Source organism: Aquarana catesbeiana, linkage group LG12 (assembly GCF_042186555.1).
Source record: "Aquarana catesbeiana isolate 2022-GZ linkage group LG12, ASM4218655v1, whole genome shotgun sequence".
Lineage (NCBI taxonomy): Eukaryota > Metazoa > Chordata > Amphibia > Anura > Ranidae > Aquarana > Aquarana catesbeiana.
The window spans coordinates 199,659,492-199,686,148 of record NC_133335.1 but is presented as its reverse complement, the minus strand read 5'-3'; the positions used below and the strand labels follow the sequence as shown (position 1 = coordinate 199,686,148).

General features: G+C 41.2%; 1 long non-coding RNA gene across 1 annotated transcript; it reads right to left on the bottom strand.

Moving 5' to 3' along the window:
• Positions 1-11,619: 11,619 nt before the first annotated feature.
• LOC141113387 (uncharacterized) lies at positions 11,620-26,335 on the bottom strand. Its single transcript, XR_012236769.1, has 2 exons — positions 22,214-26,335; positions 11,620-11,859 (listed from the first exon to the last, which is right to left on the bottom strand). It is a non-coding gene; the product is annotated as an uncharacterized lncRNA (long non-coding RNA).
• Positions 26,336-26,657: the final 322 nt, after the last annotated feature.

The following is a 26,657-nucleotide window of genomic DNA, read 5'->3' as shown; positions in this document are numbered from 1 at the left end:
GTTGTAAGTGTCTCTTTGTTGGATTGAGCTGTCTCTTTGCTGGATAGGAATGTCTCTTTGTTATATGGGTATGTCTCTTTGCTATATGGAGATGTCTATTTGCTATATAGGGATGTCTCTTTTCTGAGTATTCGGGGATATTTCTGCTGGACTGGGCCATCTCTTTGCTGGATTGAGATGTCTCTTTGCTGAATATATGGGGATGTCTCTTTGCTGGATGGGGATGTGTCTTTGCCGGATTGGGCTGCCTCTTTGCTGGATTGGGATGTATTGGTTTCCTAAATACACTAAATTACCAAAAGTATTGGGATGCCTGCCTTTATAGGCACATGAACTTTAATGGCATCCCAGTCTTAATCTGTAGGGTTCAATATTGAGTTGGCTCACCCTTTGCAGCTATAACAGCTTCAACTCTTCTGTGAAGGCTGTCCACAAGCTTTAGGAGTGTGTCTATGGGAATGTTTAACCATTCTGCCAGAAGTGCATTTGTGAGGCCAGGCACTGATGTTGGACGAGAAAGCCTGGCTTACAGTCTCCTCTCTAATTTATCTCAAAGGTGTTCTATCGGGTTGGGGTCCGGACTCTGTGCAGGCTAGTCAAGTTCCTCACACCCCAAACTCACTCATCCATGTCTTTATGGACCTTGCTGGTGCATGTTGGAACAGTAAGGGGCCATCCCCAAACTGCTCCCACAAAGTTTGGGAGCATGTCCAAAATGTCTCAGTTTGCTGACTCCTTAAGAGTTCTCTCCACAGGAACTAAGGGGCCAAGCCCAACCCCTGAAAACAATCCCACACCATAACCCCCCACCCCACCCTCCACCAAATGATTTGGACCAGTGCACAATGCGGTTGGGTCTGTCACAGCTTCCAATAGTTTATAAAGTGGACCTTCATTGAGTGATTTCAGGTACCTGCAAGATGGCGAACCTGGCCACCTGGACAGTGGATTGCAGCAAGAAAACACTGGATCTGCTGGACAGGTGAATATGTGGATTGAAGACAAGCCATCATAACAAGTAATGGGGGTTAAAAACATGTGGGGGGGCGGGTGAGGTTCCTCTTTAATCAGACAAAGAGGGAGCAAATAAAAGAAGTTCTACTAGTACTATGGTTTACATGTATTTTAAGATCTCAGGGGCTTATCAACAGATCCATTCACCAACCGACCCCAACTAGCCTAAGTTATAGAGGTGAGATATGTAAAGAGCTCAACACGTGTAACCTTTGCAATAATTTAAGACACGTTGCGCAGATATCCAATTACAATGTGAGATTTGCATAGACCAGTGGAAAAACTCTTTACTTCCTCTATATATTACTCGTCGTACTGTCATTCACATGCCCTTTTACAAACTCGGTTTACATGAAACGTTATAAAATGTTGGGACCTATAATTCATCTAGTGACATTTTCTACTGAATTTGATTGAGTTAGGTAACATTTGCTGGCTTTAATGTTTTACATTTGACTTATGGTGACTGTACACAGCATATTACAATGTAGTCTAGTGTGTGCTAGAGTTAATGTGGGTTTTGTTAGTGTAGGTAAATTTAGTTAGCTCAGGGCCAGGGGCGGACTGACTATTCGGGCACTCGGGCACTTCCTCCGAGGGCCCCATGCCACTAAGGGGCCCCATCAGGGTTGCCAGCCTCAATAAAACCAGGGACAGTATGTAAAAATCTGTGTTTTTTTAAAAATCCCAAGATTATAGCTGCCCCGCCTTTCCAGTACCTCAGTGTGTGTATGTGTATTCTGTGTGTGTATACTGTGTGTCTGTGTGTGTATACTGTGTGTGTGTATACTGTGTGGCCCCATAATCTATTGCCTGGGGGCCCCATAATCTTCTATTGCCTGGGGGTCCCATAATCTCCTATTGCCCAGGGGCCCCATAATCTTCTCCTATTGCCTGGGGGCCCCATAATCTCCTATTGCCCGGGGGCCCCATAATCTCCTATTGCCCGGGGGCCCCATGAGTTGTCAGTCCGCCCCTGCTCAGGGCTAAGCCAGAGCTGTTGAATCTGGGTCAGGGTTCAGGGCTGGATGAATCATCCTGACTGCTCATCTGGTGCCCCCCCCCCCCTATTTCTGGGACATTGGAGAATGTTCTAGGGCTAGTGGGCAGGAGGTTAGGAGGAGCTGCCTGGAATATTCATTAGGCCTTGGCCAATGCCTAGTAGTGGGCTGTCAAGCGGCAGAGCTCACCTCATAAATAGACATGGGCCATGCCAGCAGGGTACACAGGTGGAAGATGGAGATATAGTGCTGAGGAGACTGTTGGTGGCCCTCAGGGGTGCCCCCTAGTCTGGGGGTGGTGAGCTGGAGCTGGGGCTCGGGTGCTGAAAGGATCCTGCTACAAAACACGGGAGGAAGCCCTTACTGGAGGCATGGGAGCAAGAGAGAGGACAGCGTGAGTAGATCAGCAATGCTGGGGACTAACAAAGGGGGAGACTGCCACATGTAGCCAGTTTCCCTGAAGATGGTGGTGTGCTTAAGTCTTCATTCCCTGGGAGATCTCCTGAGAGTCAGCCGGGTGGGCTGGTGAAAGTCAGTCCGGAAGGACTGGTGTAGAGAAGTTAGCCTGGAGGGCTAGTAAAAGGGGCAGCTGCAGCCAGGCGGGTTGGCAGTGCTTAAAGAGGTGGTGCTGGGATCAGTAGCCACAAAGGAAGAAGTGCAGGCTGTTCACTGTCATTTTTTCTACACCACAACTGCCTTTGAGCTCCTGCCTGTAAAGGGCCATTGCTAAAATCTAAGAGCCTGTCAAATCAACTAACAGTAAATTCATACTTCCCAATTGTTCCTGATTTGGAGGGACTGTCCCTGATTTGGAGCAATGTCCCTCTGTCCCTCATTCCTCCTCATTTGTCCCTCATTTTGGTCTGATCTGTATAGATGTATATAAAATGCACTTTTTATCTATCTTAAAGTGTTTTCCAGTGCTAAACCTTTCATCAGATTTCTAAATTGCTGCATTTGTAGATTCCAAAAGCCAATATAAAGAAATAATAGTGGTAAAAAAGCACTTGTGGGTTTAACCAATCTTGTTTTTTTTGTACAATTCTCCTTTAAGGGGGCGTGGCAAGGGGTGTGTTCTATGCTTGCATACTTTTGCTGATAGGTGTCCCTCATTCCCATCTCAAAAAGTTGGGAGGTATGGTAGATCTGCTGGAGTCTGCAAGCAAGTGCGTGCAGGAGGAGAGTAAAGAAGACTGTATATAGGAAAATGTCCCTGAAGTTGATGTCAAAGTTTTGTTGCTGAAGTCAATTGGGCATCCTGTAACCTCCCATCCCTGTCCAAGTTGTTAACCCTCAATTAGGCCCCTTTCACACTGGGGCGGTTTGCAGGCGTTATTGCACTAAAAATACCGCCTGCAAACCGCCCGAGGGCTTTCACACTGAAGCGGTGCGCTGGCAGGAGAAGAAAAAAATCTCCTGTCAGTCGCATCTTTGGAGCGGTGAGGGAGCGGTGTATTCACCGCTCCTAAACCACTCCTGCCCATTGAAATCAATGGGACAGCGCGGCTATACCGCGCTAATACCACGGCTATAGCCGCGCTATACGAGTGGCTTTAACCCTTTTTCGGCCGCCAGCGGGGGGTTAAAATCGCACCACTAGCGGCCGAATACCGCGGTAAAACAGCGCTAAAAATAGCGCTGTTTTACCGCCGAAGCCCCCTACCGCCTTAGTGTGAAAGGGGCCTAAATAACAAAAAACAAAGTCACGGACTGTTCTCTGACACTGTAGTGCCTGTGAAAATTTGGTGTGCCTGGCTGTGCAGGAGTGTGGGGTCCAGTTCATCTGCAGATCTTCAGGGGGTGTGCTACAACAAACTGTATACAATGTTTTTTAAATTATACATTCAGCTTTCTTTTACCCTAACTTACAGGCAGGCATGTTCCACATCCAACCTCTAAATGATAAGTTGTATACCCTAAATGTTGTATTGTAAAAGATTATTCTTTTTATGATACATATTTTATATGCACGTGTCTTACAAATCTGCATGCATTTTAATCTAACCACTGTGATAATCATTTCATGACTTTCTCCATAGGATCCTATAGTCCTGAAGAAAAGCAGGTCTTTTTTAAGGTGCTAAGAAATAGACTCTTCACATTTTAAAGCACTACTCCCTGAGTCCACCCACTTGTGACATTAGCGAATCAACATTCATTATTGTCTTCCTGCTTCTCCTCCTGGCCAATCTGGACAGGAAGTAGGATTTAAGACCTGAATCTGCCTGCGACCTGGATGGGGTAAGTGCGGACCTGGTGGAGAGGGGTTTGTTTGCTGCCCCCCCCCAAAAAAAAATGGAGCACCAGCCGCTACTGCTACTGACCCACCAACACCCAACTACATCCACAAATAACCTGTTCTATTGACAGACTGCCCTAATAGCTGAGCAGTGTTTCCTGCCAACAAAAATACAGTATTTGGAACAATTCAGTTTAATCTTCACCTTAAAGTGCAACTAAAGTCAAAATGTAAAAAAACAAGCTATTTAGATGTAGCACCCTGGAGTTTAGGCAGGGTTGCTCCTAAATCTACTTGCCAGATATAGCTACCTTGGCTAATTGTTGAGGATCAATTGATTTCACTCTAATGCTGCGTACACACGATCAGATTTTCCGACGGGAATTGTTGGATGTGAGCTTGTTGGTGGTAAGTCCGACCGTGTGTATGCTCCATCGGACATTTGTTGTCGGACTTTCCGCCAACAAATGTTGGCTAGCATGCTCTCAAATTTTCCGCCAACAAATGAGTGTTGTCAGTTTTTACGATCATGTGTACAAAAGTCCAAAGTACAAACACGCATGCTTGGAATCAAGGACGAGCAGAAAACGATCAGTCTTGTAAAACTAGCGCTCGTAATGGAGATATCACATCGGCTCGCCATGTGTCACTATGTTACTAATTGTTGGCCAACATTTGTGTGACCGTGTGTATGCAAGACAAGTTGGAGCCAACATCCTTCGAACAAAATTCCACGGTTTTGTTGTCGGAAAGTCCGATCGTATGTACGAGGCATTAGTCTGTAATTGCTGCACTTCTCTCTTTTGCCACTAGGTGGCTGGATACCTGGTGGCATTAGATATGAGAAGGGCACTGCAAGGTCAGGTTATGGGTATACGGAGCATCCCAGCCAATGGGCAGGAGTTTTCTTAAATCCCTTGGCCTGCGGGGGGATTTTTTATATTTGGGTGGAGTCAGGTGATCACTGTTCTGTGCCACCTGGATGGCTGTCTGGGTGGACATGTGTTGTACTGCCCAGGTTGCTAGGTTGGAGTTTGGGCCTATCCCAGGCACATCTGGCTGCTAAGGGCCTATCCAGAAGCAAGAGAGCAACGCAGGGTTGGAATTGCAGTCCAACCAGAAGTGATGGTTCCACAAGCAGGAGAACCTGACGTGGTCAGAGGTGGAGGGGAAGCTGTCGCCAGTAGGGGACAATCTGCCTTAATACCAGGGACCACAGTGAGTAACTGAAGCAAGTACAGGAGCAGTATTCTCACCAACGAGGGACGGTGAAGAATCAGGAAACTTCAGTGGGTATCAAGCCAAGGACCCAGCCAGCAAAGGTGACACTTGCAGAGCAGTCTTGTCTGTCAAGCCAGGGACCGAGCAGGCCAATGGGGTGAAGCTTGAGAAGTATCTTGGGAGCCAAGCTAAAAATTCAGCAGAGAATCGGGGTGACGCTTGAGGAAGATACTACCGTGACGATTGGAGGAGCTCAAGGGATTCGGTGGCAGTGAATCATCTAGTTTAGTGAGAGAGACCGGGAGCTCAGTGGGCTGAATAACTACAAGAAGTGATTGTAGTGAAAGCGAAGGAACTGTCACGCTTTGTGTTAGGAACTGTTAAAGACTGTTGCCATAGGAGAAAACACATGTGGCGTCTTGCTGGATGCCTTTCCCTGCATGGCTGTCCTCCTGTTGAAATCTCAGAGTCTGCCAATTGATCTTGCAACTACCTAAGGGTGTCCTAGCCCTAACCCTCTCTCCCAAAGTTCTGTTAGGAGAAATTAAATCTCTTTTGCATTCAAGAAGTGTCTGGCGCCCAATCAATCTACCTTGCATTACACCCACTATGCCATACAACCCACCATATACAGAAGGATATCATCTATCTCTGGCCCGGGAGGTTCTCATTAGATCGAAGGAGGCCTGGGACCTTGCTACATATAGCAAAAGGGGTATGCAATGTCTCTTCTGCAATAAAATAAACTTAACTGCCAACTTGCAGTGTTCTGTAGAATGTACAATGAGCTGAGCATGAGCGATTCCGTTTACATTTCCAGTATTCCAGTAGTTTAAAAGCATTGGTATGGATGGTGGACTACTGTTCCCAGCCAGCCCAACTTGCAAATCGTGTGCCCTCGGGCTACATCGATTTGACACAGATCCCCACAGTCTCTCCTCTAATCCAGGACTCTTCATCATTCACAGTGTGAATGACAAAGACTTTGCTAATGACCGTGTAGAAGCAAAGTTCCCTCACAGACTTCCTGGCACCTCCAGCCCTCCACTGTGGTAACACTCACCAACCTTCCACTGCCCTGAGTCCTTGATGAGGAACTTGACCAAACCATACGTTCCGACAGCTTCACCTGCCCCTCTGCTCCAGGAGTTCTTTACCACCGACCGTGTTGTGACAAAGACATTGCCAATGACTGCGTAGAGGCTAAGTTCCCTCACAGCTCTTCCCGGGCCTCCTCCAGCGATCGGCGCACCCCGCCCAGATGGGGGTGCCCTCCTCCTGCTGCCTAGTATTCCATACCTCACTTCACTCAGCTGACAACTCCCCCCAGTGGCATATAACCTCAGCTTATATAGGAGGCCCGCCCCCTGCCAATACCAATTGGGGATTGGTCAGGGCTCCCACATGAGCTGCCTGCCACTTAAGTTCTAGGCCCAGCCCCTCTTCCAGAATCTTCTCCCTGGAAGCAGGGGAGGCGCCTCAGAACTAGAGCACAGGTGGTCACACCCACTGCTACTCTGACCACTCCCAGCCCCCAAATCAAAACAGACAGGCCTAGCTTGCAGCAAAGGCCTGCCTAAATTTGTCTGTGCTGATAGTTCCTAGTAAAAAAACATTACTAGCACCTACCTATTGGTAGAGGGTGCTACACCTGTATTTAGCTCCATCCATCTTCCCATCAACTCTGACCAGCTTCCCTTTCCCTGTTGAAGAAAAGCATCCCCACAACATGATGCTGCCACCACCATGTTTCATGGTGTGTTCAGGGTGATGTTAGTATTAGTGACAGTGTTCGTTTAGCATTTTGCTTTTAGGCTAAAAAGTTCAATTTTCTCATCTGACCAGAGCACCTTCTTCCACATGTTTGCTGTGCCCCTCACATGGCTTCTCGTAAACTGCAAACAGGACTTCTTATGGCTTTCTTTCAACAATGGTTTTCTTCTTGCCACTCTTCCATGACTAATAGTTGTCCTGTGGAATGATTGTCCCACCTGAGCTGTGGACCTCTGCAGCTCCTCCAGAGTTACTATGGACCTCTTGGCTGCTTCTCTTATTAATGCTCTCCTTGCCCAGCCTGTCAATTTAGGTGAATGGCCATGTCTTGGTAGGTTTGCAGTTGTGCCATACTCTTTCCATTTTCTGATGCTGAACAGTGCTCCATAAGATGTTCAAAAGCTTGGGATATTTTTTTATAACCTAACCCTGCTTTAAACTTCTCCACAAAGTTATCCCTGACCTGTCTGGTATGTTCCTTGGCCTTCATGATGCTATTTATTCAATAAGGTTCTCTAACAAACCTCTGAGGGCTTCACAGAACAGCTGTATTTATACTGAAATTAAATTACACACAGGTGGACTCTATTTACTAATTAGGTGACATCTGAAGGCAATTGGTTCTACTAGATTTTAGTTAGGGGCATCAGCGTAAAGGGGGCTGAATACAAAAGCACGCCACACTTTTCAGATATTTATTTGTAAAAAAGTTTGAAAACCATTTATCATTTTCTTTCCACTTCACAATTATGTGCCACTTTGTGTTGGTTTGTCACATAAAATCCAAATAAAATACATTTACGTTTTTGGTTGTAACATAACAAAACGTGTAAAATTTCAAGAGGTATGAATATTTTTTCAAGGCACTGTATATCATCCCGCACCGGCCAATCAAGACAAGCCAAATAAAGGAACCAGGAAGAACCAGGGGAGGAGATGCCAGCACTGGTGAGGGACCTCACGGACATCAGACCATTGGGGAGGAGGTGAGTATTCCAACCTTTATTTTTGCTTTAAAAGAGAAGTATGAGTTTTTTTTCAGATTCATACTTACCTAGGTGGATGCAGCATCAGTCCCCCGACACCTCTAACACTGAGAACCGAGCGGTCTAACCCCACCGATCGCTCAGTTCTCACAGCTCCCCGCGCTCACTGGAGTGCTGGTATGTGGAGGTGGTGGGACCAGCCGGCTCAGCTTCTCAGCAACAAGCCGGGTGTCGGTCCAGTGATCTGGCGGATCCCGACCCCATTGTTGTGATGACACTGAGCCTGGACCGGCTTTATGACATCAGCAGAGAGTGGACTCCAGCCCGCTCTCTGCTGAAAACGGGTCACAGGAGTGCAGAACGAACTGCACTCCTGTGATCCATAGGCGAAGTACAGCCAAACGAGCTTTGACTGTACTTCTCCTTGAAGTTCAGGACCATCTTGCACTCCTTATAGACCTTGGATGCGAGGTGATTATATAAAAATAAAGCTACAGGTTAGCAGTATGTACAAATACATTTACATATGGACTAAGGTTGGTCATAGATGTCTCAAATATTGTCTAATTCCTGATAAATTGGACACAATTCAAGCTGTAGGTGGCCCAGCAAGCGCCACCAAGCTTGATAAAAGTAAATTAAAGGTATAATAAAAGCAAAACTTTTTTTTTGGTTTTCGATAGAGTGGAGAGGGATTAGAACGCCTGTTCGTTTTTATTGCTGTCTGTGCCCTCATTAGGGAGATTCACCTATTTGTCCTGTTTACCATTATCATTGAAAGTGAAAGTAAAAGAAAATCCCCAAATTGTCCCCAGAAAAGTGAGGAATGGTGGGAAAATCTTCCAATGGGGACACTAGTTCTGGTGACCTGAGGGCCTCCAAGGGATTCTTTAAATTTGAAGGGCTTTCCTCTCCCTTCCAGTTTGGCTATGGGACTGGAAGTGAAGGCAAATCTCCGCAATGGGACACAGATGGCGAAAAAAATTCTGACAGTGGTTATAACCCTCCCTTACTCTATCCAAAATGAAAAAAGAAAAACGTTTTGCCTTCCAGATGCCTTACCATTATGGAGGCAGGGGGAAGGAAGAGCCAGGGCCGCTCTGACCGATTCTCCCGACATCATCTGCAGCACACAGAGAGACATTCTCCCCCTGGCCGAACAGGAACAGGAAGTGTGTCCTGAGACACGATTGGCCAGGGAGTCCTACGACTAAGACTCCTAAGACTCCCTGGGCTTCCTGATTGGCCAGGAGGAGAATAAAAAAGGCAATAGCGAATAAAAATGTACTATTGTCACACAAGTGGGTGGGCTCGGGGTGCAGAGCTGTGCGCCCCGAGCCCATCCTTTTTTAAGCCAATTAGAGCCTCAGGCGCATGAAAAAAAAAAACCCATTGGAATCCACATGACACATGGATAGGGGGGCAGCGCCCCTACTCCCTGTATTACGGGCCACCACTGATATGTGTAATTTTAAAATTGACTGAGCCAGATAGAATGCAATCACTATTCAGATAATTTGCTATCAGACATACTGAACAATAGTTGGCAGTGGAGATTTCTCTACTCATGCTGTTGGATGGGGGAATTGATGACTTTCCCATTGCTCGGGCCATGTATGTGTAGGCAAGTGTAGTCAGTTTTCTTCACTGCAGGTGTTGCTCGATCACAGCGGCATTGCTATCCGATTTAATGCTGCCGCCATCTTAGGTCAAGCACAGCCTATTTAACCACTTCAATACCGGACACTTTTACCCCCTTCCTGCCCTGGCCAACTTTCAGCGCTGTCACACTTTGAATGACAACTGTGCGGTCATGCAACAAATAGAGCTTTCTTTTGGTGGTATTTAATCGCCACTGGGTTTTTTAATACCCTGCTAAATAAATAAAAAAAGACCAACAATTTTGAAAAAGATAGCACGTTTTTCTTTGTTTCTGTTATAAAAATTTGCAAATAAATAATCTTTCTTCATAAATTTAGGCCAAAATGTATTCTGCTACATTTCTTTGGTGAAAATAACCCAAATCAATGTATTATTCAGTCCCCTTTTTGGAAAGTAGACAGTCCAATGTATTTAGTAAAAGGCATTGCAAGCTTTTTGAAATTGTAATTTTTTGTCATAGGTTTATGGAAAATTAAGACATTAAACTTTTTTTTTTTACATACTGTCACCAGTGCAGTACAGTGTCATTATATAATGGGTACAAAACAGTACAAAAATAATAATTATTATAATTTTTAAAAACATTTTTAAAGAATTTTAATAATTTTTTTTACAACTCTTTTTTTTAGCACACTGTGACCATTGTACCACTAATAACATTGTACTACTCTGGGGAAGTGATCGGTATTTTTTTTTTTGCTATATGCAAGAATTTTACTGACCAAAAAGGATTCATTCAGTTTGTTTTGTTGTGATTGGTCAGAGTTAATCACATGGTACAGATGGGCTGTGATTGGCCCAGTCTGTACCATGTTATCATACTGACCAATCACAGCTAGCAACACAATTATATACAATGGATGGCTTGAAAGGAAGCTATACATTTTTTACAACTGTCACATGGTACCAGCAGTGGGCCGGTACAGTGATCAGTAATCAGCTGTGCCCGATGGACAAGCCCGTGACAGATCATGTCGCTGGGTAACCTTACGGGGGGGCGCCATCCTGGAGGACGTCGTATGACATCCACCGGTACCAACGAGAGGTTCCTGCTGGCATCATTACAATATAGGCGGAAACCGGTTAAGGTCCTGGCTCCCAGGATTGGTGCACATTTCACGTGTGTGTAGTTTAGGGAGAGGTCACCCATCTAACAGGGACATTATTAGCAGTAGGGAGAGGTTCCAGATGAGTAGGGAAAGAGCATGGTTGTATTCTATCCTTCAAGACAGATGCTGTCGGTCTGTTTTCTGCAACGTCCTGTGATGTAGTTGTGTCCTGTTTATGCATCTGCAAAGGGGCAGAATTCCTTCCATTGACATCAATGATGGGGTACTATTCCTCGCACTGATACCAACAATGGAGAGCACTGACACCAAAAGGCATTGTTCACTCCCAGTGGATGCCAGGACATTTTCTACTCCCACTAGCCCTAGTTTGCCCCCCTCTAAAGTCTGAAGGACAGTAAATTCACCCTTTGTTTAGAAGGTTTGGAGACCCCTGTATCAGAGGATTATTACTACAATTCAAAGACTTCTGGGCCAGAGCACCGGTTTCCATTCTCCCAGGTGATTTCCAGTAGAGCATGTTCTTTTTGTTGATCTTTGAGTCCCTATTATCAGCATTGGGCTCTTTGAAGCAGATAAAATACCTTTCAGCCTAACATTCAGCCAGACACATCTGAAAATAGGTACCACTATAGAAAAGTAGACAACAACCAAAGTACCAGGACATTCTTTATAAAGAGTCTTCAGGTTCACAAAAACTCAGGAAAGTCACTTGTTTAGCTAATAATAGTTATATTAGTTTTAATTGTCAGCTATGGTCAACATGTATTGTATTTTCCATCCAGCATTCTCCAACAGAGGAACAGGTCTTCAGGTAGGAGGTGGGAGTTGTTCATCATCCAACCACACAGAAAGGTCACAGAGAGAACCAAAATTTTTCTTTTCCATCCAGTTTTCTAAAAAAATAAAAATAAATAAATAAATTCTAAAGCATTTTTTTTCCTCAGCATAATTTAATAATGTTATCATGTCATCTGCTTTGGAGGAGTCAAATGGACACTGGCTATATCTAAGTGTAAAGTAGAACATCACTTAAGTGTTAGTGAATTCATATCTTCTGTGAGGCCCCAGATGCCAAAATTCATAGATATATTACAGAAAAATGCATCTGCAACTGCTCAACGTGCATCTAGAAAAATATACCTTAATAAATGTAGTTAATAAAAAAATTAAAAAGTGCTATCATTGTATTGAAGCCAATGAATTTCAGTAAAATATAATTTTTGGCAAAATGTCTTAAATTTACTCATTGCTACTTCTGACTAAATTGGTTTCTGACAGCTTTACATATTTCTTATTATAGAATATTATATCATAAACAACATAATTAACAGGTACCTTTTAATGGAACACTGCAGTTCTTGCTCACCTTTGGGTCACTGATTTAGGATTGTCATGTAGGCCATGATGTTCTCTATTTGTATGGACCCCTGTACATCTTTTGTATGTCGTGACCTGTTATCCATTAGAACATATGCATTCAAGTGGCTTGTTAATCAAGCATGGTATTGTGATAAATGTATCTATCTTTATTTTTATTTATTTTTTGTTATAGACTGTATTTTGTTAATCTGCTTTTTTTATTTTTAGTTATATAGTTTTATATCTGCAGTCAATCATGTTTTGGACTGAGTATACTGATAGTTATAGCTTGTTTGGAATCTAGTAACATCACTGATGTTCTATGAAATCTGTATTATACTGATGAGGCAGAAGCTTTGTTACATAGCTACATAGTTACATAGTAGGTGAGGTTGAAAAAAGACACAAGTCCATCAAGTCCAACCTATGTGTGTGATTATGTGTCAGTATTACATTACATATCCCTGTATATTGCGGTCATTCAGGTGATTATCTAATAGTTTCTTGAAGCTATCAATGCTCCCCGCTGAGACCACCACCTGTGGAAGGGAATTCCACATCCTTGCCACTCTTACAGTAAAGAACCCTCTACGTAGTTTAAGGTTAAACCTCTTTTCTTCTAATTGTAATGAGTGGCCACGAGTCTTATTAAACTCTCTTCTGTGAAAAAGTTTTATCCCTATTGTGGGGTCACCAGTACAGTATTTGTAAATTGAAATCATATCCCTTCTCAAGCGTCTCTTCTCCAGAGAGAATAAGTTCAGTGCTCGCAACCTTTCCTCATAACTAAGATCCTCCAGACCCTTTATTAGCTTTGTTGCCCTTCTTTGTACTCGCTCCATTTCCAGTACGTCCCTCCTGAGGACTGGTGCCCAGAACTGGACAGCATACTCCAGGTGCGGCCGGACCAGAGTCTTGTAGAGCGGGAGAATTATCGTTTTATCTCTGCAGTTGATACCCCTTTTAATGCATGCCAATATTCTGTTTGCTTTATTAGCAGCAGCTTGGCATTGCATGCCATTGCTGAGCCTATCATCCACTAGGACCCCCAGGTCCTTTTTCATCCTAGATTCCCCCAGAGGTTCTCCCCCCAGTGTGTAGATTGCATTCATATTTTTGCCACCCAAATGCATTATTTTACATTTTTCTACATTGAACCTCATTTGCCATGTAGTCGCCCACCCCATTAATTTGTTCAGGTCTTTTTGCAAGATTTTCACATCCTGCGGAGAAGTTATTGCCCTGCTTAGCTTAGTATCGTCTGCAAAAAATTACATACTATTGATGTTAGGCTAACTGGTCTGTAATTCCCAGGGATGTTTTTTGGGCCCTTTTTAAATATTGGTGCTACATTGGCTTTTCTCCAATCAGCTGGTACCATTCCAGTCAATAGACTGTCTGTAAAAATTAGGAACAACGGTCTGGCAATCACCTGACTGAGTTCCCTAAGTACCCTCGGATGCAAGCCATCTGGTCCCGGTGATTTATTAATGTTAAGTTTCTCAAGTCTAATTTTAATTCCGTCCTCTGTTAACCATGTAGGTGCTTCCTGTGTTGTGTCATGAGGATAAACACTGCAGTTTTGGTTACTGAAGCCCCCCGATTCACTCGTGAAGACTGAGGAGAAGAATAAATTCAATACCTTTGCCATCTCCCCATCCTTTGTAACCAGGTGTCCTTCCTCATTCTTTATGGGGCCAATATGGTCTGTCCTCCCTTTTTTACTGTTTACATACTTAAAGAATTTCTTGGGATTTTTTTTGCTCTCCTCCGCTATGTGTCTTTCATGTTCTATCTTAGCCATCCTAATTGCACCCTTACATTTCTTATTGCATTCTTTATAAATTCTGAATGCTGAGGGTGATCCCTCAACCTTGTATTTTTTGAAGGCCTTCTCCTTTGCTTTTATATGCATTTTTACATTGGAGTTAAGCCATCCAGGATGTTTGTTCGCTCTTTTAAATTTATTACCCAATGGGATACATTGGCTAATGCCCTTATTTAATATGCTCTTAAAGCAAACCCATCTCTCCTCCGTATTCTTTGTTCCTAATATTTTAACCCAATTTATGCCTTTTAGCAAGGTTTGTAGTTTAGGGAAGTTGGCTCTTATGAAATTAAGTGTCTTTGTCTTCCCTTCATGTTTCCTATTTGTGTGATTTATACTGAAACTAATTGACCTGTGATCGCTGTTACCTAAATTGCCCCGTATTTCCACATCTGTTATCAGGTCTGTATTGTTGGTAATCAGTAGATCTAGTAATGTTTTATTTCTAGTTAGTGCGTCTACCATCTGACCCATAAAATTGTCCTGCAAGACACTAAGGAACTGGCGAGCCTTAAATGAATGCGCGGTTCCCCCTGCCCAGTCTATGTCTGGATAATTAAAATCCCCCATTATGATAACACTTCCCATCCTTGCTGCTAATCCAATTTGTGATAGGAGATCCGTCTCCACTTCCTCCCTCAGGTTAGGGGGCCTATAGCATACTCCCAGTATTATTTTCCCCTTAGCTTCATCCCTTTGGAGCTCTACCCATAAAGATTCCACCTCCTCCCTAGCCCCCTCAGTGATGTCATCTCTCACATTCACTTGTACATTATTCTTGATATATAGGCATACCCCTCCCCCTTTTTTACCCTCTCTATCCTTGCGGTATAGGGTATACCCTTGAATGTTTGCCAGCCAATCATGAGAGCTGTTGAACCAGGTCTCTGAAATTCCCACAAAATCCAAATCCTCCTTGTACAACAGTATCTCTAGTTCACCCATCTTGTCCGCCATGCTCCTGGCATTGGTGAACATGCCACATAGTTTAGACCGGTCGCATATTGTCCTCGTATTGGGTGTTTCAAGATTGCAACTAGGACTTGCTACTATACTCACCTTGTGTTTTTGTGCTTTGGTTAACCTACCACTAATGCCCCCAATACTACCCTCTGGAATATCTTCCGCGCTGGCTATCACTGTCTCTGGACCCTCCCCCCCATCGCCTAGTTTAAAAACCCCTCTAACTTTTTGGCCATCTTCATTCCCAGCAGATCTGCACCCTCCTCATTTAGGTGCAGTCCGTCCCTTCTATAGTACCGGTTACCGACTGAGAAGTCGGCCCAGTCCTCCAGGAACCCAAACCCCTCCTTACTACACCAGCTCTTCAGCCACTTGTTTACTTCCCTAATCTCCCTCTGCCTTTCTGGTGTGGCTCGATGTACCGGTAGTATTCCTGAGAACACTACCTTGGAGGTCCTTTTCCTCAATTTAGCTCCTAAGTCCCTAAAATCGTTCTTTAGGACACTCCATCTGCCTCTGACTTTGTCATTGGTGCCAACGTGCACCATGACAGCCGGGTCTTCCCCAGCCCCTCCCAGTAATCTGTCCACAAGATCCGTGATGTGCCGAACCCGAGCGCCCGGTAGACAACATACTGTTCGGCGCTTCAGGTCTTGGTTACAGATTGCCCTCTCTGTCCTTCTAAGAATTGAGTCCCCTACCACCAGAATCTGTCTTTCCTTTCCCTTTGCTGCCCCCCCACTCTCACTGGAGGAGTTCTTCCCCTGGCAGCTAGGAGAGTCCCTCATCTCCAGCAGTGCTGGTCCCTGACTGGTTACACCAATGTCACTCAATGGAGCGTACTTATTGGGATGCTCCAGTCCTGGATCGGCCTCTCTGGCACTTCCCCCTCTACCCCTCCTGACTGTCACCCATCTACTCTTTGCTAGTGCCTGCACCTCTTTGTCTCCACCCGCCTCTGTGCTGGCCCCTGCCGGCACCTGCCGTGTACGTTCCTGGCTCACCTTTAGTATGGAGGGACTTCTCAGTGCTGACAGTTGCTTCCCCAGATTCAGAACCTGGGCTTCCAGGGAAACAATGTGCTTACATTTTGCACAGCAGTATTCGCCGGGCATCGTACCTATTAAATTTAGTGAGGATTTGGGGATTTTACCCTGTCCAAAATTACCTAACAGCTAGCTTCCTGGCACTAATACTCAAGACAATACACAGGTACACGACAATACACAGGTACACAATACACAAGTACTAACGATCCACACACACTACTCAGACAACACTCAGATACTCACACTACACAGGTACTATGACCCCTGTTATAACCTCCTGTTTTAAACTCTTGTTTTTAACTCCCACTTAATCCAGCTCCACTTACACCAAGCTCCACAGCTTCAGACTGAGCACGCTCAGACTGAGTCCTACAACCAGTTAAATAGGCACCTGTGAGCAATTAACCACACCCCTTAATTGATAGACTGATGAAACCAGGAAAAAAAAAAAAAGCTATTTAAAAAGTGACAGCAAAAGGCAAATTAAAAACTAAAAGGAAAAGCCCCCAAAATGCAACCCAGCAAACAGACAGCAAACAGCAAACAGACAGCAAACAGCAAACAAAGACACCAAGACTTGTATACTCTAACTCTTGTTTTTAACTCCCAATTCTCTTTGTGAATTGATAAGTTTTATTACAAAATGTACAATATGAAAAGGAAGATGGGTTACTTGGGTTTCAAAAGGACAAGTGTACATCAACTTCATCCTTTCACAGACTCCAACATTTTTGGTCCAGCAAAAGCAAATTAAAGAAAAGCCCTGGGAAGTTGTAAATAATTTTGCCTTTTGGGCAGTGGACTCCAAACTGCAGCTAGCAGACCAGATGTGGCCATTTTCATGCACCATTGGAAAAATCATGAGACTTTAAAAATGCCACTGGAAGTCTATAATTATCATAATAACCATAATTATATGTCATAAAAGCATTCTTTATTACAATTCTTATAAAAGTCAACAGATAACCACACAATTAAGAACACATAAATCTTTGCCATATGTGGAAATCACGTAGATGTGGGTAAAATCCCAGCGACGCCACATATGAGGGTCAACGTTTTGCAGGACACCCTACTTCATCAGGACCATGTATTGTGAGATTTGTTAAAGTTGTCCAATCATAATTACAATGATATCCTCCAAAATGCTCCATCCAGTCCTGGGAGCACATATATCGACGCTCCCAGTTCATGGGAAGACCACATTTGATCCTATGATATATGAACTTGGATTTACCTTTCCATGTCACGGATTAACGACATATCTGCATGATTCATATTAATATACTTTTTTTTTTTCAATTGGTCTGAATTCGAAGATTGCTCCTATATGTACAGGAGTGGGCATTTTTTTGTCTCCAGTCGTTTTTTAATTTTTATTCTTCTTCATTCTTCCCGTGGGCCGGCTTCCAGGACTGGATAGGGCATTTTTCACACTATGGAGGGTACAGTCTATATCATTGTAATTAAGATTCAACAACTTTACAAACAAAAAAACATGGTCCTGACGAAGCCAGGTATCCTGTGAGGACACATAGACCAATTCCTGTTATTTCAATCATATACATCTTCTCTGGGATTTGCCCACATCTACGTGATAACCACACATTCAAAAGTTTGTGTTCTTAATTGTGTTGTTATCTGCTGACTTTTATAAGAATTGTAATAAAGAATGCTTTTATGAATGATAATTTTGGTTGTTGGACTCCTACTGGCATATTTAAAGTCCCATGAGTTTTCCAGTTTTGATTTTGATGTTACTATTACGGGATAATATCTTTGTAAGTCATTAATTAACGGTACTCCACTCCTTTTTTGACTTTACAGTGGCCATTTTTAGGCTTTTAACAGGCCCTTGGGGTCTCTTCCTTCTACAAATACCAACAATGGGGCATTATTCCTTCCACTGACTGAGAGGTCATTATTTCTCCTCGCCCTGACCACAGGCTGTATAGGTCATTGACCACCAAGCATTGTTTAATTCCACTGACCACCGAGCCTGAGGCATTGATTACACCCACTGACACTATTGACTACCCCTGGCCGCAGTCTGATCCCTCACACAAAGTTTGGAGGACAGTGAATTAGGCCTTTGTTTAAAAAGTTAGAAGATCCTAAGCTTGGGTAAGAAGGTGATCAGAATCAGAGGGATATGAGAAATGATGTCAAATGTTTTTTCAAAATCAAGATAAAATTTCAGAACAGCATTTACAACATCCAGACTTACTTCCGTACTCACTAGACATGTGCACTGCCGAAAAATTTGTTTGTTTTCGTTTTATTTGTTTTTTGTTTTTTTCGTAAATTCGAAAATTTGTAAATTAGAAAATTTGAAAAATTCGTAAATTCAAAAATTCGTAAATTCAAAAATTTGGAATTTGTAAATTCGAAAAATTCAAAAATTCAGAATTCATAAATTTGTAAATTCGAAAACTGGGAAATTTGGAATTTGTAAATTCGAAAATTCAGAAATGACAAAATTTGGAATTCGTACATTCAAAAATTTGTAAATTCGAAAATTCGGAATTCGTAAATTTGTAAATTCGAAAATTGGTAAATTTGGAATTCGGAAATTTGATCATTTGGAAATTCAGAATTCATAAATTTGGAAAAATTCGAAAATTCGGAAATTCAAAAATCTGATATTTGTCAATTTGTAAATTCATAATTTCGTAAATTCGAAAAATCAGAATTCGTAAATTCGAAAATTGGTAAACTTGGAATTCGTAAATTCGGAAATTCTAAAATTCTGAATTTGAAAACTTGGAAATTTGAAAATTCAGAAATTCGAAAAATTTGGAAATTCAAAAACCTGAATATTCGAAAATCCGAAAATAAGAAAGAACGAAAATCCAAAAATTAGAAATAACTAACTAATAATAACTATTAAATTATAGTATTGGAATTTCCTTTCAAATTTGGCTGTTAGTGAACAAAATGAATACGAATTTATCTGAAGTTACGAATTATCCAAAATAAAGAATGCTGCATTTAAACAAATGGAACGGAACGAAATAATAATAAATAATAATAATAATATGTTTTTATTATTATTGTTATTTATTATTATTAATTTGTTACGTTCCATTTGTTTAGATACGGCATTCGTTATTATGGATAATTTGCCAAATTTGAAAAGAAATTCCAATACCTATAATTTAATAGTTAATAATAGTTAAGTTATTTGTTTTTTTTAGGTCTCTGTTTATTAATATTATTATTTGGTTTTTTTTAGGTCTCTGTTTATTAATATTTTTTCTCCATCACAAACACATCATAAAACAAACATGGAAAAAGAAGTTCCAAAATACATACAGCAATAACATATTATATTCTATACACAATAACAAAAAAAATAAAAGAAAATAAAAAAAAGAAAGAAAAAAAAAAGAAAAAAACAAGAAAAAAGGAACCACTGCAGCTCCTCCCTAATACATAAAAAAATTATCTCTCTCTCACATCCAACCCGTCCCGTCCAAAAGTCCCTCACACCAACCCTACCTTCTTGAGTTATCATACCTTAGCTATTCTCTAACTAGTAAATAGTCTGTTAACCCCTATACTTCCATCCAGGGGCATTGCTAGGTCTACAAAAGATCTGGGGCTAGAGCCCATAGCAACGTAGTAAAGAAAATTCATACACTTGGGCGGGCATACACATGTATATAATATATGTGTGTGTGTATATATCCCCAGAGAGCCCCCTTTACATTAGGATCCCCAGAGAACCTCCCCCTTGCATCAGGGTTCCCAGAGAGCCTCCCCCTTGCATCAGGGTTCCCAGAGAGCCTTCCCCTTAAATCAGGGTCCCCAGAGAGCCTCCCCCTTTAAATCAGGGTCCCCAGAGAGCACCCCCTTAAATTAGGGTCCCCAGAGAGCCCCCCCTTACATAAGAGTCCCCAGAGAGCCTCCCCTCCCCAAAAGCCACCCCCTAGTGATGCCACTGCTTCTGTCTGATCCCAAAATAAATTATGTCAAACCTGGTAACGTCAGCCATGGTTCCCACATTTCACTAAATTTATTTGCTAAACCCCTATTCTTATATACCTGCCATTCCTTTAGCATTGCGTCATTTACCGTATCCGCCATTCCTCATATGTTGGGCTTCTAGGGGATATCCATTTCATTGCTGTTAATTTTCTAATTGTCCTAGTGGGCATACTCTTGGATCTATCTGTATCTGGGTTTGATACGCCTGATTAATAGTTTCCACCACATTCTGCCAATATCTGAACAGTTTAGGGCAGTTCCAAAGCATATGCACCAAATCAGCAGATACTCTTGAACATCTCGGGCATTCAGATGTATCCTGCCTCCCCCACTGATATAATTTAGCTGGTGTCCTATAAGCTCTATATATTATATATAATTGGGTTAAGCATTGCGGTGGAGATACTGATACGGACTGTACAGATTCCAATATACACTGCCATGTTTCATCTGTCATTTTTCCAATGTCCTTTTCCCATCCTTTTCTAGCTAAACAACTATTTGTTTCTTGTGACTGTTCAGTCAGGCGACCATAAAGAGTCGAAATCAAACCCCTCCCACTTAAGACTGAGCCTCTTTCTGAGATTTGTTGTTTACAAGTTAAAAACATTTTTTTTTGCGCGAAAATTACTTAGAACCCCCAAACATTATACTTTTTTTTCTAACACCCTAGAGAACTTTCTGTCACACCGTATTTGCACAGCGGTCTTACAAGCGCACTTCTTTTGGAAAAAATACACTTTTTTTAATTAAAAAATAAGACAACAGTAAAGTTAGTTTTTTTTTTCTATATTGTGAAAGATAATGTTACGCTGAGTAAATTGATACCCAACATGTTACGCTTCAAAATTGTGCCCGCTCGTGGAATGGCGACAAACTTTTATCCTTTTAATCTCCATAGGCGACGTTTAAAAAATTCTACAGGTCGCATGTTTTAAGTTACAGAGGAGGTCTAATGCCGCGTACACACGGTCGGACTTTTCATCTACAGAAGTCCGACGGAGGCCGACGGACTAAAGCTGGCTGACAATCCGATCGTGTGTGGGCTTCCCCGGACTTTCAGCAGACTTTCAGCGGACTTTTCCAGCCGCAAATCTGACGGACTTTAGATTTGAAACATGCTTCAAATCTTTACGTCGTAACTCCGCCGGACCCAGAAATCCGCTCATCTGTGTGCTAGTCCGACGGACAAAAACCCACGCTAGGGCAGCTATTGGCTACTGGCTATGAACTTCCTTATTTTAGTCCGGTGTACGTCATCATGTACGAATCTGTCGGACTTTTGTGTGATCGTATGTAGGCAAGTCCGTTCCTAAGAAAGTCTGCCAAAAATCCGCCAAAAGTCCGCCAAAAGTCTGTCGAAAGTCTGTCGGACAGGCTGTCGGACTTTTGTAGCAGAAATGTCCGACCGTGTGTACGCGGCATAAGGCTAGAATTATTGCTCTTGCTCTACCGATCACGGTGATACCTCACATGTGTGGTTTGAACACCGTTTTCATATGCGGGCGCTAGTCACGTATGCGTCCGCTTCTGCACGCGAGCTTGTCGGGACGAGGCGTGTTTAAAATTTTTTTCTTATTTATTTTACCTTTTTTTTAAATTTTTACACTGTTTTTAAAAAAAATAAAAATTGTGTTACTTTTAAGGAATGTAAACATCCATTGTAATAGAAAAAAAGCATGACAGGACCTTTTAAATATGAGATCGGGGGTCAAAAGACCTCCGATCTCATATTTACACTAAAATTCAATTAAAAAAAAAAAAAAGGTCATTTAAAAATTTTTTTTTAAAAATGGCCCTTTAAGAGCTATGGGCGGAAGTGACGTTTTGACGTCACTTCCGCCCTGCAATGATATGGAGACAGGTGGGGGCCATCTAGATATGGGTTAACCTTTATCTTTTTTGCGAGGACATCCATAAGTGGCATATTTTGTATCTTAACTTTTTTATCTTTAAACGGACTCTGTAACGCATGACGCAATTGTAAATATTGATAAAAAGTGTGAGAGGGCAGTAGATATATTTTCTGTAAATCTTGAAATATTTTAAATATATTACCTGTGTAAAGCTGTGCAGTGTATTTTATCCCCTTTTCTCTCCATACTCCAAACCCTTTAGACTGCTTGCCGACCAGCCGCCGCAGTTTTACTCAAAGAAGCTGAGGTCGTCTCCGGTCGTCTCTGCCGCTTACCAGACTGATCGAGCTCTCTCCCATGCTTGGCTGGCTGCCAACTGAGGGGAAGATGGCCCCCGCTTGGCTCCATAGCATGCGAGGGCGGAAGCGACGTCACACATAGCTGTTAAAGGAGAAATTTATTTATTTTTCTTTACAATTTTTTTTTTTTTTTTTTTTGCATTTTAGTGTAAATATGAGACGTGAGGTCTTTTTGACCCCAGTTCTTTAAGAGGACCTGTCATGCTTTTTTTCTATTACAAGGGATGTTTACATTTCTTGTAATAGTAAAAAAAAGTTACCCAAAATGTTTTATTTTTTTTAAACTGTGTCAAAATAAAAAACTAAAAGTAAAATAAATAAGAAAAAAAAAACAAATTTTTGTAAAGCGCCCCGCCCTGATAAGCTCGCGCGCAGAAGCGAACGCATACGTGAGTAGCAACCGCATATGAAAACAGTGTTCAAACCACACATATGAGGTATCGCCACGATCGTTAGAGTGAGAGCAATAATTAGAACTCCTCTGTACCTCAAAACTGGTAACCTGTAGAAATTTTTAAATATCGCCTATGGAGATTTTTAAGTGTCACCACTCCACGAGCGGGTGCAATTTTGAAGCGTGACATGTTGGGTATCAATTTACTTGGCATAACATTATCTTTCACAATATAAAAAAAATTGGGCTAACTTTACCTTTTTTTTATTTTTTAATTCAAAAAACTGTGTTTTTTCCCAAAAAAAGTGCGCTTGTAAGACCGCTGCACAAATACGGTGTGACAGAAAGTATTACAACGACTGCCATTTTATTCTGTAGGGTGTTAGAAAAAACATATATATAATGTTTGGGGGTTCTAAGTAATAAAATATAGAAAATAGAGCTTTCCTTTGGTGGTATTTGATCACCTTTGCGGTTTTTATTTTTTGCGCTATAAACTAAAAAAAAGAGTGACAATTTTGAAAAAAAAGCAATATTTTTTACTTTTTGCTATAATAAATATCCCCCAAAAATATATAAAAAACAAAATTTTTCCTCAAATTAGGGCGACATGTATTCTTCTACATATTTTTGGTAAAAAAAATAGCAAAAAGCATATATTGATTGGTTTGCGCAAAAGTTTAGCGTCTACAAAATAGGGGATAGTTTTATGGCATTTTTATTATAATTTTTTTTTTTTACTAGTAATGGCGACAATCTGTGTGACTGTGACATTATGGCGGACACATCGGTCACTTTGGACACTATTTTGGGACAATTGTCATTTATACAGCGATCAGTGCTAAAAAAAATGCACTGATTACTGTGTAAATGACACTGTCAATGTCAAAACTTAAAAGGGGACACAAACAGCATAAATACAGATATTGGTTATAAAGCCAAATGAATACAATTGTTCTACACTTAGTTATTTCAGATTTTCGAATTTTCGGGTTTTTGAATTTTCGGATTTTCATTCTTATTTAATGGATATTCCGAATTTGCGAATTTTCGGATTTTCAAATATTCGAATTTACAAATTTCCGAATATTCAGAAAAATTCTGAAATTCAGATATTTCCCAATTAACGAATTTGTCCAGATTTATTAAAAAAACTAATTTGGAACTAAACTAATTGCACATGTCTTTGGTAGTTCTTTATCAGAAACATACTTACTACGTGGTCTTCATCTTTTCATTTATATGTAAATACCTTCATCTGACATAACACAGGTGACAAAATCCTCAAGAGAACTGTTTCATGATGTCTTTATCCTTAAAAAAAAAATGTTTACTTTCATGAAAAAAAAATACATTAAATTTAATTGCTACACAAACCATTATGTCATGACAGGTACTTGAAAATGACTTTTCCATTTTGGTCTTCAGACAGAAATGATTTACTTAAATTAACATGACAAACAAATGTCTTTCCAATCATGGTAAGAGCATTGTGTACAGAACTGCACTGATTTTCCATCGCTCTACACCCAAAAGTTAATATTGTTTTTTGCAGAAGTGTGCTTAGAGTTTGAAGTCAACTGACAGACATTCCCTGCAATCGAATGCATTTCTCTTGCATGTACAAAGAGATGCCGAGGCTCCACATTTTCTGAATTACAGCACTGAGACTGATCAGGGGGTTATAGTGAAGAACCGCAAGTGCTAGGGAGGCCTATATTAATATTTCCAGAACCTAAGCAGGTATAGGCATGAAGAAATTTGACCTGGAATATTACTAGTAGACCCCATGTATAATTCATTTAAAACATTAAAGAATATGTAAACCCAACATTTCATTTTCATGATATTTGTCTGCTGTACCATGTATTTGTAATAAAACGTATCCTGTTCTACTTATAGTGCTTCGTTTAGTTAAAATCCTTGAAGTTCCTGCCAGTCCCTCCGCTTTCCTAGTAAAAACTGACCACGCTAGACTTAAGAGCACAGCATGGTCAGTTTTCTAGCTCTCCTCCAATGATCAGACTTATTCTGACATGCCCCTCCCCCCCAGCACAGCCATTCACTTAGAAGATCAGTGTGCTGCTGTTTCTGCTCTGGTAGATCTCCTAGCTCCTTATGCCGCTGAGAAATGAGGGTATATGATCACTTATAAAAAGGGGAAAAAAGGTATATTTTATATTTTTTCATATCTTTACACAAATGTTTTGCCTTTCATTTCTGTTTTAAACTGAATGAGTTGTTTTACAAGGTGAGGGTTCCCATAAACTTTGACCGCTTCCGGACCAACCACCGCAGTTATACTGCGGCAGGTTGGCTCCCCTGCGCGAAACCACGTAGCTGTACGTTGGGTCGCGGGGACCGGATAGCAGACGCATGCCCACTGCACAGCGGATGTGCCGATGCTCGTGGCCGACGGTCGCGATGACCGCCGGCCACAAGCGATCGTGACAGGGAGAGGCAGAACAGGGACGAGTGTGTGTAAACACACACTTCCCTGTTCTGCTCTGACAGGAGTGACAGATCGTGTGTTCCTATTAGCTAGGAACCACGATCCGTCACTTTCTGTAGTTAGTCCCCTCCCCCTTCAGTTAGAATCACCTCTCAGGGAAGACAGTTAATCCCTTCACCGCCCCCTAGTGTTAACCCCTTCACTGCCAGTGACATTTTTATGGTACGCATTGCATTTTTAATCACACTGATCTCTGTATTAATGCCAATGGTTCCAAAAATATGTCAAAATTGTCTGATGTGTCCGCCATAATGTCGCAGTCACGATAAAAATCGCAGATTCCTAGTAAAAAAAAAAAATAAATAAAAATGCCATAAATATATCCCCTATTTTGTAGACGTTATAATTTTTGCGCAAACCAATCAATATACGCTTATTGAGATTCTTTTTTACCAAAAATATGTAGAAGAATACATATCGGCCTAAACTGAGGAAAATTTTTTTAAAAGCAATGGGGATATTTATTATCCCCTTTTTATTATTATTATTTATTATTAATTTGTTCCATTCCATTTGTTTAGATGCGCCATTCGTTATTTCGAATAATTCGTAACTTCAGATAAATTTGTATTCATTAGGTTCCCAAACAGCCAAATTTGAAAGGAAATTCAAATACTTATAATTTAATAGTTAGTTATTATTAGTTAGTTATTATTTTGAATTTTACTGGTTTTCTGAAAATTTGGAAATTCAAAATTTGGAAATTCGAAAATTTGGAAATTCGAAAATTTGGAAATTCAGAAATTTGTAAATCTGGAAATTTGGAAATATGGAAATTTGGAAATTCAAAATTCGGAAATTTGAAAATTTGGAAATTCAAAATTCGGAAATTTGAGAATTCGGAAATTCGGAATTCAAAAATTTGGAAATTCGAAATTTGGAAATTTGAAAATTTGGAAACTCGAAATTCGAAAATTTGGAAATTTGAAAAATTGGAAATTCGTAAATTTGAAAATTTGGAAACTCGAAATTCGGAAATTTGAAAATTTGGAAACTCGAAAATCGGAAATTTGAAAATTTGGAAACTCGAAATTCGGAAATTTGAAAATTTGGAAATTCGGAAATGTGAAAATTCGGAAATTCGGAATTCAAAAATTTGTAAATTCAGAATTCGAAAATTCAAAATTTGGAAATTTGAAAATTTGAAAATTCGGAAATTTGAAAATTTGGAAATTCGAAAACAGGAAATTTGAAAACTTGGAAATTTGAAATCCGGAAATTTGAAATTTCGGAATTCGAAAATTTGGAATTCAAAAATTTGGAAATTTGGAAATGCGGAATTCGAAAATACGAAATTTGGAAATTTGAAAATTTGGAAATTCGAAATTCGGAATTCAAAAATTTGGAAATTCGGAATTAGAAAATTCGAAATTTGGAAATT